The sequence below is a fragment of the Falco peregrinus genome, chromosome 6 (assembly GCF_023634155.1).
Source record: "Falco peregrinus isolate bFalPer1 chromosome 6, bFalPer1.pri, whole genome shotgun sequence".
NCBI lineage: Eukaryota > Metazoa > Chordata > Aves > Falconiformes > Falconidae > Falco > Falco peregrinus.
The window spans coordinates 8763194-8775378 of record NC_073726.1 but is presented as its reverse complement, the minus strand read 5'-3'; positions in this window follow the sequence as shown (position 1 = coordinate 8775378).

The window sequence follows — 12185 nt, the reverse complement described above, 5'->3', positions numbered from 1 at the left end:
CAGCTAATCTAGATCTTGGCCAGCTTCTCTTCTGCTCTTTCCAACAGACAAAGTGAATATTCAGCTTTCATGCTTTCAATCATTTTTCTCCATTATTAACCACCTATTCAGACAACTATTCCCCAGTTGCACCACTTTGTTCAACAGACCATCGCTAGCGCATTCCCAGCGGATAAGCAGAGAAACCTTCAACCTTGATCAAAACAAAATGTTGCTAAAGGCACAGAAATAATTCAGGAATCAGTGTCCAGTTTTGCAGTTCTGTGTATTTTATTTTCCAGGTTTTGGCTCTGCAATGATGAAACTGCATTATAGCTAAGGCAGAACACACCATTTTACTACACATTGGGTAATGTATACAATTTCAAAGAGCAGAACTTCTTTCCTTCTGTTACTGGAAGAAAGATGAATAATAATGTTAAAATTAGTTACAGCCTGTATGTGGTAGATGGACTGTTGCCATATGGTGGTTATGTAAATTAAATGACAAAATAAGGATCTAGCATTTATAAGCAACTTTTGCACACTACAGACACCCAGTCTGCCGGTGCAATACCTACTAGCCTCCACTTACAGGAAAAGATGACATCAAAATTTCTTTCCAAGGCTCTGAACAATTATTTCCAGGAAAACACAAATCTCTTACTTGCCTAACATACAAGAAAGTATTAAATCCGACCACCACTCTTGTGCATTATACAAAGTGGTCTTGTTCTCCAATTAACTTCAACGTTTATTTTCACTCACTAAAATGATCTCCCATCAACGCATGACTCTGTCGGCTGTCTGGAAAGGTGCATGACTGTATTTTGTGGATGACTTACATGCCCAAACTTAGGGCAAAGATGATTTCTGTCTGGAGGACTTGAAGCCACCTATCTTTTTCCTTGACCAAATAGGGAATTTAGGACCAGCTTTAGGAGTACCTGTCATTGCAACTTAAAATGGGGGCTTCAGACAGGTGGGCAAGATGCTTCCCCACCACCACCATTGCTCAGTCAACTTCAAATATATTCCAGAGCCAGCATTTCAGACTCCATATGTAGCTATCACATAGCAAAGTGTAGATGCACTTACTAAATACAATTGAAAATATTTCAGGTTTTTATTATTTCAGCAGGCAGGGACAATAGGTATCAAGAGAAATAGATAATTGGAATAGAAATCAACAGTTTCTTCTGAAGCTGGGTCACTATATTAAGAGACCAACTCTCATTTCTCAGGTTATAATAAAAGCATAGCACGTGCTATAGAAAATAGAAGCTGCAATTAATTAGGGTATATAACAGCTTCATGAATCCCTGACATACAGCACAGATTAGATTCAGGACTCCTACTGTCCCACCACACAAAACCATGACTATATTTTTGCTAACCATATGCACAGAGGCTAATTAACACAGAATCCTTTTTCCTTACTGAAAAAGAAGTCTTCAGGCTTTATTAGAAGAACAGGAAAGCAATTAACTAAAGATTAAAGGGGCTCCATCTGCGTGAAGCATGATAGAAATTGCCAAAAGGAGCAGGAGACAGGTAACACAGGATATAACAAAAGAGAGGGGGGAGAGAAAGAACAAGCAATAAAAGGTTAATATTAAAATCACAATTGGAGATCTTTCTCAGTAACCTGTTGGAAGTCAGCCAGAGGGGACAGGTCTGATGTAGGCACAAGCTTTGGCAAAAGTGTACAGCCTCTGCTACTCAGGTCAGATCATTATGGTCCTTTCTGGCCTCATAAATCTAAATTACATCTGTATGAAGACAGATGTGAATAATAAGCATAAAATCGAGGAAGGCTGTAACTCTAAGTAGAACTAAGCCCCTCACGTTATCATTATAGCAGAGGCAGTATGCAAAAAGCATTAACTGCTTATTCGTGACATCTCTCTCTCAGTATATATCCCTCTATCAGTTTTCACAGGAAGTGGTACATCTCATAGGGAGTAGCTGCTTGGCATCTTTCTGAAGAAAGACTACAGGACTGCTCCACCAAAAATGATCTTCTTTGGCCCTTCTATCACAGGGTAGCACTGGGTTTGTAACATATGATCTCCTGTACAGATTTCCAGCACTGGAACTTTATTTAAAAGCCATAAAAGCTGTATAATCCTGTCTGAGTGGATTGAACGTAGCTATTTTCTAGCACAACTTGGTGCAGGTGGAAGTCCCTACATAGAAAGTGTCTGTATTAACACAGTCTGGTCTTTTCCCCTATGACAAATTGCAATACATACTAACTGGCTTACTACTGTCAACATAAAAATTGGCATATATCTGAAGTACCCCCTTGTAGTGGATACTATAGACTTGGGAAGGGGAAAAAAGGGAAGTATGATATCATTAAGAAAGTCAGTAAGTCTCAGGGGTTTCCAAGGTCCTTTGACATGTACTGCTAGAGTGGTCAGAGGTCCTGAGCATTCATGCTAGACTGAGATGTTAGATCTACTTAAAAGTACATTTTGATGGAAAGATGCAGACATGAACCACACTGGTAAGCATGTCAAAGGGCTCCTGCAACACCACGGATGGATTTGTCTGCCTGGAGCTCCATGTGAGACCCCATCCAAAAACGGGTGCTGCCACACACCGCACCACGGCCCAAGCACTCTCAATGAGCAGGGGGAAAGCCAGCATCACGAGGCCTCTCGGGGCTCACTGAAAGCTGAGCATTCCTTAAGGATAGTGACCAGCCTTGTGGATCAGCTGGCAAAGAGACTGTGGCAGTGAATTTGGCAGGTGAAATATCCTGTTAATTCATTTCCCCTGCAGATAAAAACAGCGTGCATGTTGGATGAACAGCTTCTCCCTAATGACTGTAACTGGCCATCACTGATATTATCAAAAACACAATAGCCCTGAAAAAAGAGCTTATTCCCTTGAAGGAATCAATTATCTTTTCTCTTGATACAAAATAGAAGAATTTAATGGAATGGTTTCTTAGTTAACAATTGCAGGGCACTATTTATCTATAAGAAGCTACTGAAATCCTGCTGTTTTCAGTTAGAACAGAAAGATCTGCAAACCCCAAGCGAACAGCAAGAACTGAAAGTTCATGCTGGTACCGGCAGCATTTCACTCACCTTAAAGCAACACATAGGCTGCAGCAGGGAAATAATCATCTATTCTGACATTGACGCAACTTATACACACCTTCTGATGCTTCAGATGTCTGTTAAAATCATCTGGTTGCTAGGTGTATTCTGCAACTGCAACAGCTGTCCCTATGGATATGAGGATGGAACAATCCTCCAACTAAAGCTCTTCAGAGCCTGGACCCTACTCTTCACTCTGTGGAGCTGAAGCTTGAGCTACCTGCGTATCTCCAAGCTTAGAAGGAGCATGAGATCTGACCTGGTTGAAAGGGCTGGCTGCAACCAGAGAGAGAAGGCCAAAAGAGAAATAGCATTCTTGGGAATCACAAATGACATACCTTTCATTGTTCTCACAAAGGGCTGTGGGGTCAAGGAAGCTGGCAGAGATATTGTACTAGCAGCAGGCGCTGCAGGCAGTGAAGGGCTGTGGTACAGCAGGAACACCCCAGGGAGCAGCACACGTGAGGCTGCTCCCCAGGCCAGGATGAGCTGGGAGCTGGGGGGATCGTGATACTGGTGAGCCGGGCAGTCTCCTCACTGACTCGATGCACTCCCACAGTACCCATGCAATGCTAAGTTTCAGTATGAAATTTAAGCATTTAGTACCTTGAGTCAAGATTTCTGGATGTTCAGAATTGCAGATATAACCGCTGCAGAGCACTCGTTTGCAGCAAACCCATCATTTCACAAAAGCATTAAATTTAAGCTGCACACTATGTGGATCCGATAAATCTGACACAAAGTGCTACAGAGTGCTTGCACATGCAAATGGGCCCGCACACAACTGATCAGCATCCATGCATTAAATCCCACACATCCTGAAAAGGTCTGATTTGACTGTGTACAAACAGAATAACTGAGTTCACTGCGTATGTTTTATACAGTATACATAAACATTTCTTCCTAGGTGGAATTACAAGGTGTGAAAATAGGAGGTTCTGATGTGTCATGACTGATTTTAGCCATCATCCAAGACACAGAACAGTCACTATACTGTAAATTGACCTCTGTGCCTCACGATAGCTACCAACATAGTGCTGTATTCCCTGTCATTACTGCTCAGAATATGAGAGATACTGAGACATTTTCCCTTTTGAAAAAGAAAAGAAAAAAAAAGAAGAAAAAAGAAAAAGTTCTTATTTGGAATTGTTGTTGTTGTTATTATTATTATTAAACATTATAATAATAATAATTATTATTATTATTACAGAAGTTTTGCTAACTTGGAATTGAGTAGTCATAAAGGAGTACAAAAACATAAAGGAGAGGGTAAAGGAGATGGTATCTACCTGTAGACATGACCCATGTTTTTCCTTTCCAAATGAAAAGTCTGGGAATATAACAGAACTCAAGGTCTGAAAACAACACGTTTACAGTTGCTGAATAACATAACAATGCAGAAATTTCAATTTATGACATCTCTTCCACCGTCCCCAAGATAAAGCTTCCGCATTTTAAAAGGTGGAGGTAATTTTGCTGTCAGTATTTTGCTTTTTAAATATAGAGGTAAGATAAATGAAGCTTGGATAGCAGGCATTAATAAAGTACAATTCCTCCGTTGTTAGTCAGTAAGGGATTAAATAACAGCACTGAGCTAAAATGCTACTGAGCAGCACAGGTTCTCAATGTGCTAATTTTGAGAGAGCGCCTGAGCAGATGCCACCTAACCCTGTTACAATACGTTGTCCCCAGCTATCCCAGAGCCCTGGGGACAAAAACGAACACAATCAAGCAAACTTACTCTTCATCCTTAGAAATATCATCCCAGAATGTCAAATGCCACAACCTAGGAACCGCTTACAGAAATCACATTAATGACTCATTCCTGTGTCACAGACTTGACCAAGGCTGACCTTTCCACAGTCATTTGTCTTCACTTTTAGATATAGCCACCTCTTTTTCCAAGGATGTGCTTGGACTAAGCGGCCGTACTAAAAATACCGGTGGATTTGCCACCTCCGCAGCGCGGCGAGCCCCGCCCGGCAGCAGGCTGCGTGCTGCCCCCTGGCGGCTGGCTCGGCACGGCTCGGCCCGGCAGCGCCTGCGACACCGAGTCACTCGGGTGACTGCAGCAAAAGGCAACATTAGAAAGGCCTTTTATGAAAACAGCTGCGATGCAATAATCAAATAACTGATCTTCATGCGCTCCTCTGAAAATCAGACCGGCAGGAGCTCGGGTGACACAGCCCGACCACCCACCTTGCCCATCCCATCCTAGAAAAGGACCGAGAGGGGCAGGTGGCCTCCGGGCATGTTGGGTTTCCTCTGCACCAGCTCCCCACCCACATTCAGGCTCTCTCCTCAAAAGCCACCGCAGACCTGAAAGGCCTTATCCTCACTGCCTCTGAGCTGCTCTGCCCAGTTTTCTTCATGCCCACCCCTCACACCAAGATTTTCTGGTGCTCTGTTTGCACCCACATTCCTTCCTCGCTCAGCTCAGGGTCTTCCCACTCCTCTTCTGACATCTCCCTGGTCCAGGGAAGAGGATGTGGCAGTACAGCAGCAGATCGACACAACTTAATAATAACCATAGTGATACTGCCCTGCCTGTCCACACGCAGAACACTTGCCCAAAGCCCTTCATTCTTTATACCAAAGTGAAGACAAAATGAGATCTTAAGATTGTAAATCCTGCAGGGCAGGAATTACACTGCTCCTCTCACATGCACCCAGGAAAGAGCAGTTCAAACAAATACACCAGCCTCAAGTGTTTTCATGAGTCTTACCACAGTTACCTGGTTACTCTGATGAACTTTGTTTATTTATTCATTTGGTTTTGCTCCAAAAAGAAGGCGCAGCTCCACAGCCAGCAAGCCCATTCAGAGCAGGAGAAACTAGGATTTCTTAATGACTTGAATTTAGTTATGCACTACCATTCATCGGCTCAGAATGACAAGTTAATGACTACAGAGAGAACAAATCAAGGGCACCAAACCTCACCCGAAAAAAAAAAATAAAGAAAAAAAAACCCTGAGAGAAATAAGCACTTCACTTCTGACGCAGACATATAGAAATAGTGAGAAAAATAGGGCTGGACAGGGCCTGAAGATTTCAAGCCATTCACTAGGTGCCTAGTGCAGGGACAGAAACATTATTCCTGGCAACTGTTTCGCTGATCTATTTTTAAAGGCATAAATATAAAAGGATCCACATTGTTCCTGCCTGGATCTCTCCCTGCTCTGCCTTGCCTTTTACAAAACTACCTTCTGGGAGACTCCATAATCAAATCCTCAACTCCCAAATCAATTGTGCTGTATCACCTCACTCTCCAGAAAAAAATCACTGACCCAACACTATCAAATGTCAAGTGGTTTCAAAACAGCTTTCAAAACAGACAACCAAAAAACCCTACTTCAAATAAATCAGGTGTTTAAAGAAGCTAAAAAAAAATGAGCAGAGAAATAATAATTCAGCGTAACTCAACCACAGCCAAACACAGAAAAGGTTAAAAATTGAACTGGGGACTACACAGCTGAGTAGGAAGATAACCACCTCACTACCTGATGGAAAAACAGAAAGCATCTTCTACAAGGGAAGAGATTTTTTTTATGAAAGAATGAATTGTCCTGTACACGTGCTACTGTAGCTATCATAGCTAGTTTTATCCTATCCTCCTTTAAGGGATCCTTAAGGAGCCTTGCCCCCCAAAACCTGTTCAAAAAATTATCTTAATGAATTCTACTACTTTTAGATCACATTGCCCTGTGTTACACTGTTGTAGGCATTAGAAACCAATCTACTGAGATGAGAAAATTAGCTACAAGATACAGATATATTATTCTGTATTTCAAGATGCAGAATTATCCTAGTCTGTTAGTCTGTTTTGGAAGCCATGAATGCTAATATTTTTCTTGCCATTTCCTACCATCGTGAGTCAGTCCATGGCTGAAATTCGCAAAGAGTTTCAAAGGTATCCTCCATAATTCTCAGTACATGTTTTTCCAAGATGAAATTTCTTTTTGAAAGGAAGTCTCACTCAAGACATACTGAGCACTTGACTCTGCATTGCTGCAATCAGTTAGTTCCCATAACATTTACAGAAAGAGAAGACAAGGAAAACAAACATCACTGCATCCTGATAAGGTGACTGTAAACTAAAAGACAGCTTACTGAAAACAACTCTTAAAAGTGCAGTATCTCCAGTATCACCCTGAATAGCAAAAGAGCAAATCCTAAAGACAGAATCATGAAACAATGCTAATTAAACTGTAACCCAGAATAGCAATAGCCAGATGAAATACAGTTCATGAGATGTTACACTGCAAAAACTATGGCTTGCACGAATGGAACTGATCCCAGCCCGACCTTCTAGACATCAGTGGCATTTAAAAAACCAGTCCCTTCAGTCTTTTAAGTGTGGAAGACCATTTTCATAATGCCTTAGTAGTTCCAAGCATGTTTCCAACGTACTTTCTATACCAGCTGTAAGCATTTTCACTTACAGGAATCTGCAATATCAAACAGTTGGCTTCAGTTTCTAGGAATGGCACTACGGCCAAAAAAGATGACCCAAAACAAACAAAAACAAACAAACAAAAAAACCCACCACCACCGTCACTACCCCACAAACACTTCTGATGTTCCCAAGATGCCCCCAATCACCAACTGCAGGAAGAGTATGTTAAATTCTTGAAGTCTCAAGTCAGGACAGTCCACCTTGGCACTGCTCTTACATAAATGATGGGACCAAAGAGAGTTTATGCCTATTGTCTTGTCTTGGTAACAACACATTGCAAGGGGTGAAGCGGTTCCTTCAGAAAGGCATCTACAGGCGTCAGAGGTTTCCCAGAGGTGATTCTAGCTTTGAACACCAAGAGAAGAGGAGGTAATCGGTGCAGGTCACCAAAGATGCTGCTCACAGGCAGGTTTTTTCTTTGCCATCAATCTCTACAAATGACTCTCCAGGATAGCTGTCTCCAGGCAGTGAGGGCACAGGTAATGTTTAGATAACATTAAAAAAAAACCAAAAAAACAAAAAAAAAAAAAAAGAAAAACAAACAAAAAAACCCCAACAAAGCCCCCCCAAAAAACAGACACCAGGTTTACCATGGGACCACTGCTGCCACTGCCCTCAGCAAGTAGAAGCAAAGAAAAGGATACTTCCACTGCTCCTTCCCTAAGGATAACTAGGCACGGTCAGCTGGGAGATGCCTCCAAGCTGCTGGACAAACATGGGAAGGAGGGAGGGAGCTTGTGACAACACTAGCAAACTTCTAAGAAAAGCAAGCAACTTGCAGCAATGAAAATCTACAGTCATGGTCAAAGGGTCTTACAAACATCTGGGGTGACAGCAAGCGGTTGGGTGCCAATAGAAAGGTGCTGGAAGTCAGGTCATACTAGAAAGAATGACACCCATATGCAAAGAGAGTAGAAGGAGCTTCGTTTTTCAACACCTTTTTATGTTTAAACTGGCAGGTTCTGTTCCCATACAAAGTATTATTTCTCTACTTTAGTATTTTCTGTTCCAACAGCACCTGTATTTCACAGGTTGGAAGGCTGCTGTTGTAGCTATTTAAAAGAAAATGTGGGACAGTTTCACCTCAAGGCTCTGGTCAACTCCATCATTTAAAGATGGATGTATACACCTCAGCCTTGCTATCTAAATTCTCCCCAAGCAGCCCCTCAACATTCTCTCAACTTTCTTGTTTTCATTCTGACATGGTACCCGTGCAAAATTCCATGTCAGCATACCAAAAAGATCATCTTGGGCATCCTTATTTTTATGTCAACACTTACATCCTTATCCATTCTGAAGTCACACATATGCACAGCACAAATTATGAAATAGCACACATGCAAGTGTTATGTGAGGAGCAAATGTCCACGTTTACCTACTGAAATATAACAAAAAAAGTCACCCACATTTTGATCAGTTCCAAGCAAGGCGAACAGAGGTGTGCACCTTGTTTTCCCCGTTTATACTAATGGGAACAAGTACCCTGAGCCAGCACAGGCATCTGACATTAAACCCTGCAAATCCAGACACCACCTAATCTACTACCAGTTTGACACCATGCAAAGGAATGTCTCAGTGAATTTAGAAAGTTGTTCTCACCTTTGTATCTGAGAGAAATTATCGATCTACACTTACCTGCCAATATCAAGAATGCATTTTTGATGGAAAATGCAGCTTTACACATTCAAAGGATGGAATGTGTCTATTTTAGACATGTTCATTCTTAGGTAGTTGTGTTTCTTCAGAGAGTGATAGTTCAGATTCAGATATACTGTTATGAAGTAAACTGATAACTGTATTTTACACATCCACATCTATTTTAAGTCTAAGCTGCAACCAACCTGCCTTGCCACAAGGCAGTGACTTTAAGCCGCCTTGCCCACCCCTTTGTTTGCTGCAGAAACAAGTCGAGCAGAACTGTAAAACCACAACATTCTGGAGAATAAAACATCTGAGCAAGGCAGTGAAAAAACATAAAAACATGTGCATGCAAGATATGTTGTAAATCCTGGACTGTGCTTTTTGTTCTGTGTTCTGCCCACTGAACTCTTTTAGGTAACATCAACAGCTGTAGGAAGATCATCAAAACAGGCCGTTTTGCCCCTAATAAAGGAGCTGAGTCCCAGGCTCAAAGCACCTAAGTAATGTGAAAGAGCAAACCCAGCTCAGCCAGGAGAGCTGAACTAGCTACTGCTCTGGAAAGGTTTGTGCTGAGTGGACAGACCAGGTAAATCCAAGTTGCCTTAGATTGAAACAGCAGGAAAACCACCACCATCAACAAAAAAAATAGCACTATTACCAGATGCTAATAAATTTAGTGCAGTGCATCACTGAAACAGAGAACCTCAATCCTACTTATATCTGAGGTAAAACTACCGTAAAATCTGCTTTTGAAGAATAACATTATAGCAAGATACAAGACCACATCCTCCTCAGCCATGGAAATCTCACAACTATGCCAGCATTGCTGCTGGCAATGCAGTGAAACAGTACAGTTTAATCTGAAGAAAAACATATTCAGTCTATGTGCTATCAAAGGCTCAGCCTATCTTCATTTCCCACTAAATCCTCCAAAATCAATGCTAACATTTCCTCATTTGAGATGTGGTTCCAAGTATGCAGCACTTTTATTAAGATTACCACGATCTTGACAGTCCCCAAAGGGATCAATGAACCCAAACAAGCCGAAGTTTTCAAATTCCATTCCACTTTGTGTCCGTGAAATTACAACTCTAAGACTGTAACTCAGGGATGCTGGGAAGCAAGCTCGCTACAAAAGGGAACTAGACCATATTCCACATCATTCCCCTCTGCTCCCCTTTTCAAGATGAGTGGAGAACCTTTATACCCAGCCAGCAGCCCCACTTGAAAGTCTCCTTGTTAGCAAACACCAGGAGTTCAGCAATAGAGGTACCGAGGTCCCATGCTCCGCTACCCCTCATCCCCCACCCCACAGACTGGTCTCTCATTCTGGTTAACCCGTTGTTGCATTTCGCTATTCAGCCAAAGAGAATGACGTGAAATACCTAGCCACAGTCCTTTCTGCCATCACTCAAACCCGATCTCATTTCCAAAGGACTTCAAGCACTTGACCAGTCACACAAATCCTTCACACGGTAGCTTGAAGATCATCCCAACAGAAGCCAACCAAAACCAAATGCTGGTAACAACACCAACTATCTAAGCTAGTTTTCTTTATTCTCCTATAAAAATGAGAAGACCAAACGCTTCAAGCCCTAGAATCTTAATAATGCAGAGAGAAAAGACAAGTAAAACACAAAACCAGAAAACACTCCAAAATTAAATACAGAAAAATAAAACCAGGAAGACCAGACACCCTCAGCTGAGAGACGATTAACTAAGGAAAAGATGGTTTTGAATCAGAACTCGGTATCAGACTTCAGCAAGTCCGATGCCTTCGGTTTCACTTCTTTATGCAAGATTTGACATCAATTAAAGCTAGTTCCTCAAAGCCTTAAGTGTTAGAAGATATGTATGCATCACTTTCAAAAAAAAAAAAAAAAAAATCAAACAGGCTTCCATACAGAATGCTTAGATCATCCTCAAAGTTTTCTGTAAGGTATCTCACATCAATGCTAAAGAAAAATCTCTTGTAACAAGACTCAAATGTAATCCTGAAGGCCCACTAAAAAATTTACAATTGTCTTTAGCTAATCCAAGCAAAACAAGGCAAACGAATGTGCAAGGCTGCATCGAAATTAAAAACTCGTATCCAGACAAATTAATGTGGAACCCTGTGCATAAGTGCCCACATGGACTTTGACTATATTCAAAGCTATATTGCAACTTTTCAGGATTTGTTGAAAAATATGCATTGTGTGCATTAAAAGCAGCAATTAGCAATCCTCTTTCCTTCAGTTTTTGGTTTCCTCCCATTCAAGATGTCTGCATGGGAAGATTAAAAAAAAAACAACAAAAAACAAAAAACAACCCAAAAGTCAATTGAAAAAGTCCATCTTAATCAAATAATTTATTTTCATTACGGGAAAAACAGAAAACAAAAGCTATTCTGTAAGTCAGAATGAAGAAGAGACTTGTGCTTCAAAAGAGCTACCCACTAGACTTAACTTCATGGGAAGATATTAAAAAAAAATTTTAAAGTTGTGGAAATTGCAAATTAAGCCACATCTCTAAGAAGAAATATGCTACCCAAAGCTTCAAGTAAAACAAGCCATTTTTGTAGCTGTTTATCTACATGGATGCAGAACTGGAGATCCTTTGGCAGAAAGCTTACCTTTGAAATAGGAGTACCTTCACCTTCACGTATTTCAAGATGCAGACTGCACACTTGTCCAGAACAGACAGCAGAAACTGCAAGAATTAGCTGAGAAATGAACAGTGACTCTATCACTATGCCTGTATTTTAATATCGTAACCTCAATCCAGAGGCATTCAAGAACATTAGTTAAAATGCACTTCCATAAATAGCTTGGTGTTTTCTTTCACAAAAGAATAGACAATGAATATGGCAGTTCTGTTCTTATATCCAAACCATAAAAAGAAGTAACATTAGATGGCCACCACATTATTTGCAATGTAAAAGTAGGTAAACCCTACTTTCTTATTTAAAAAAAAAAAAAACCAAACAAAAACCAAAAACCAACTCCTTCAGCATT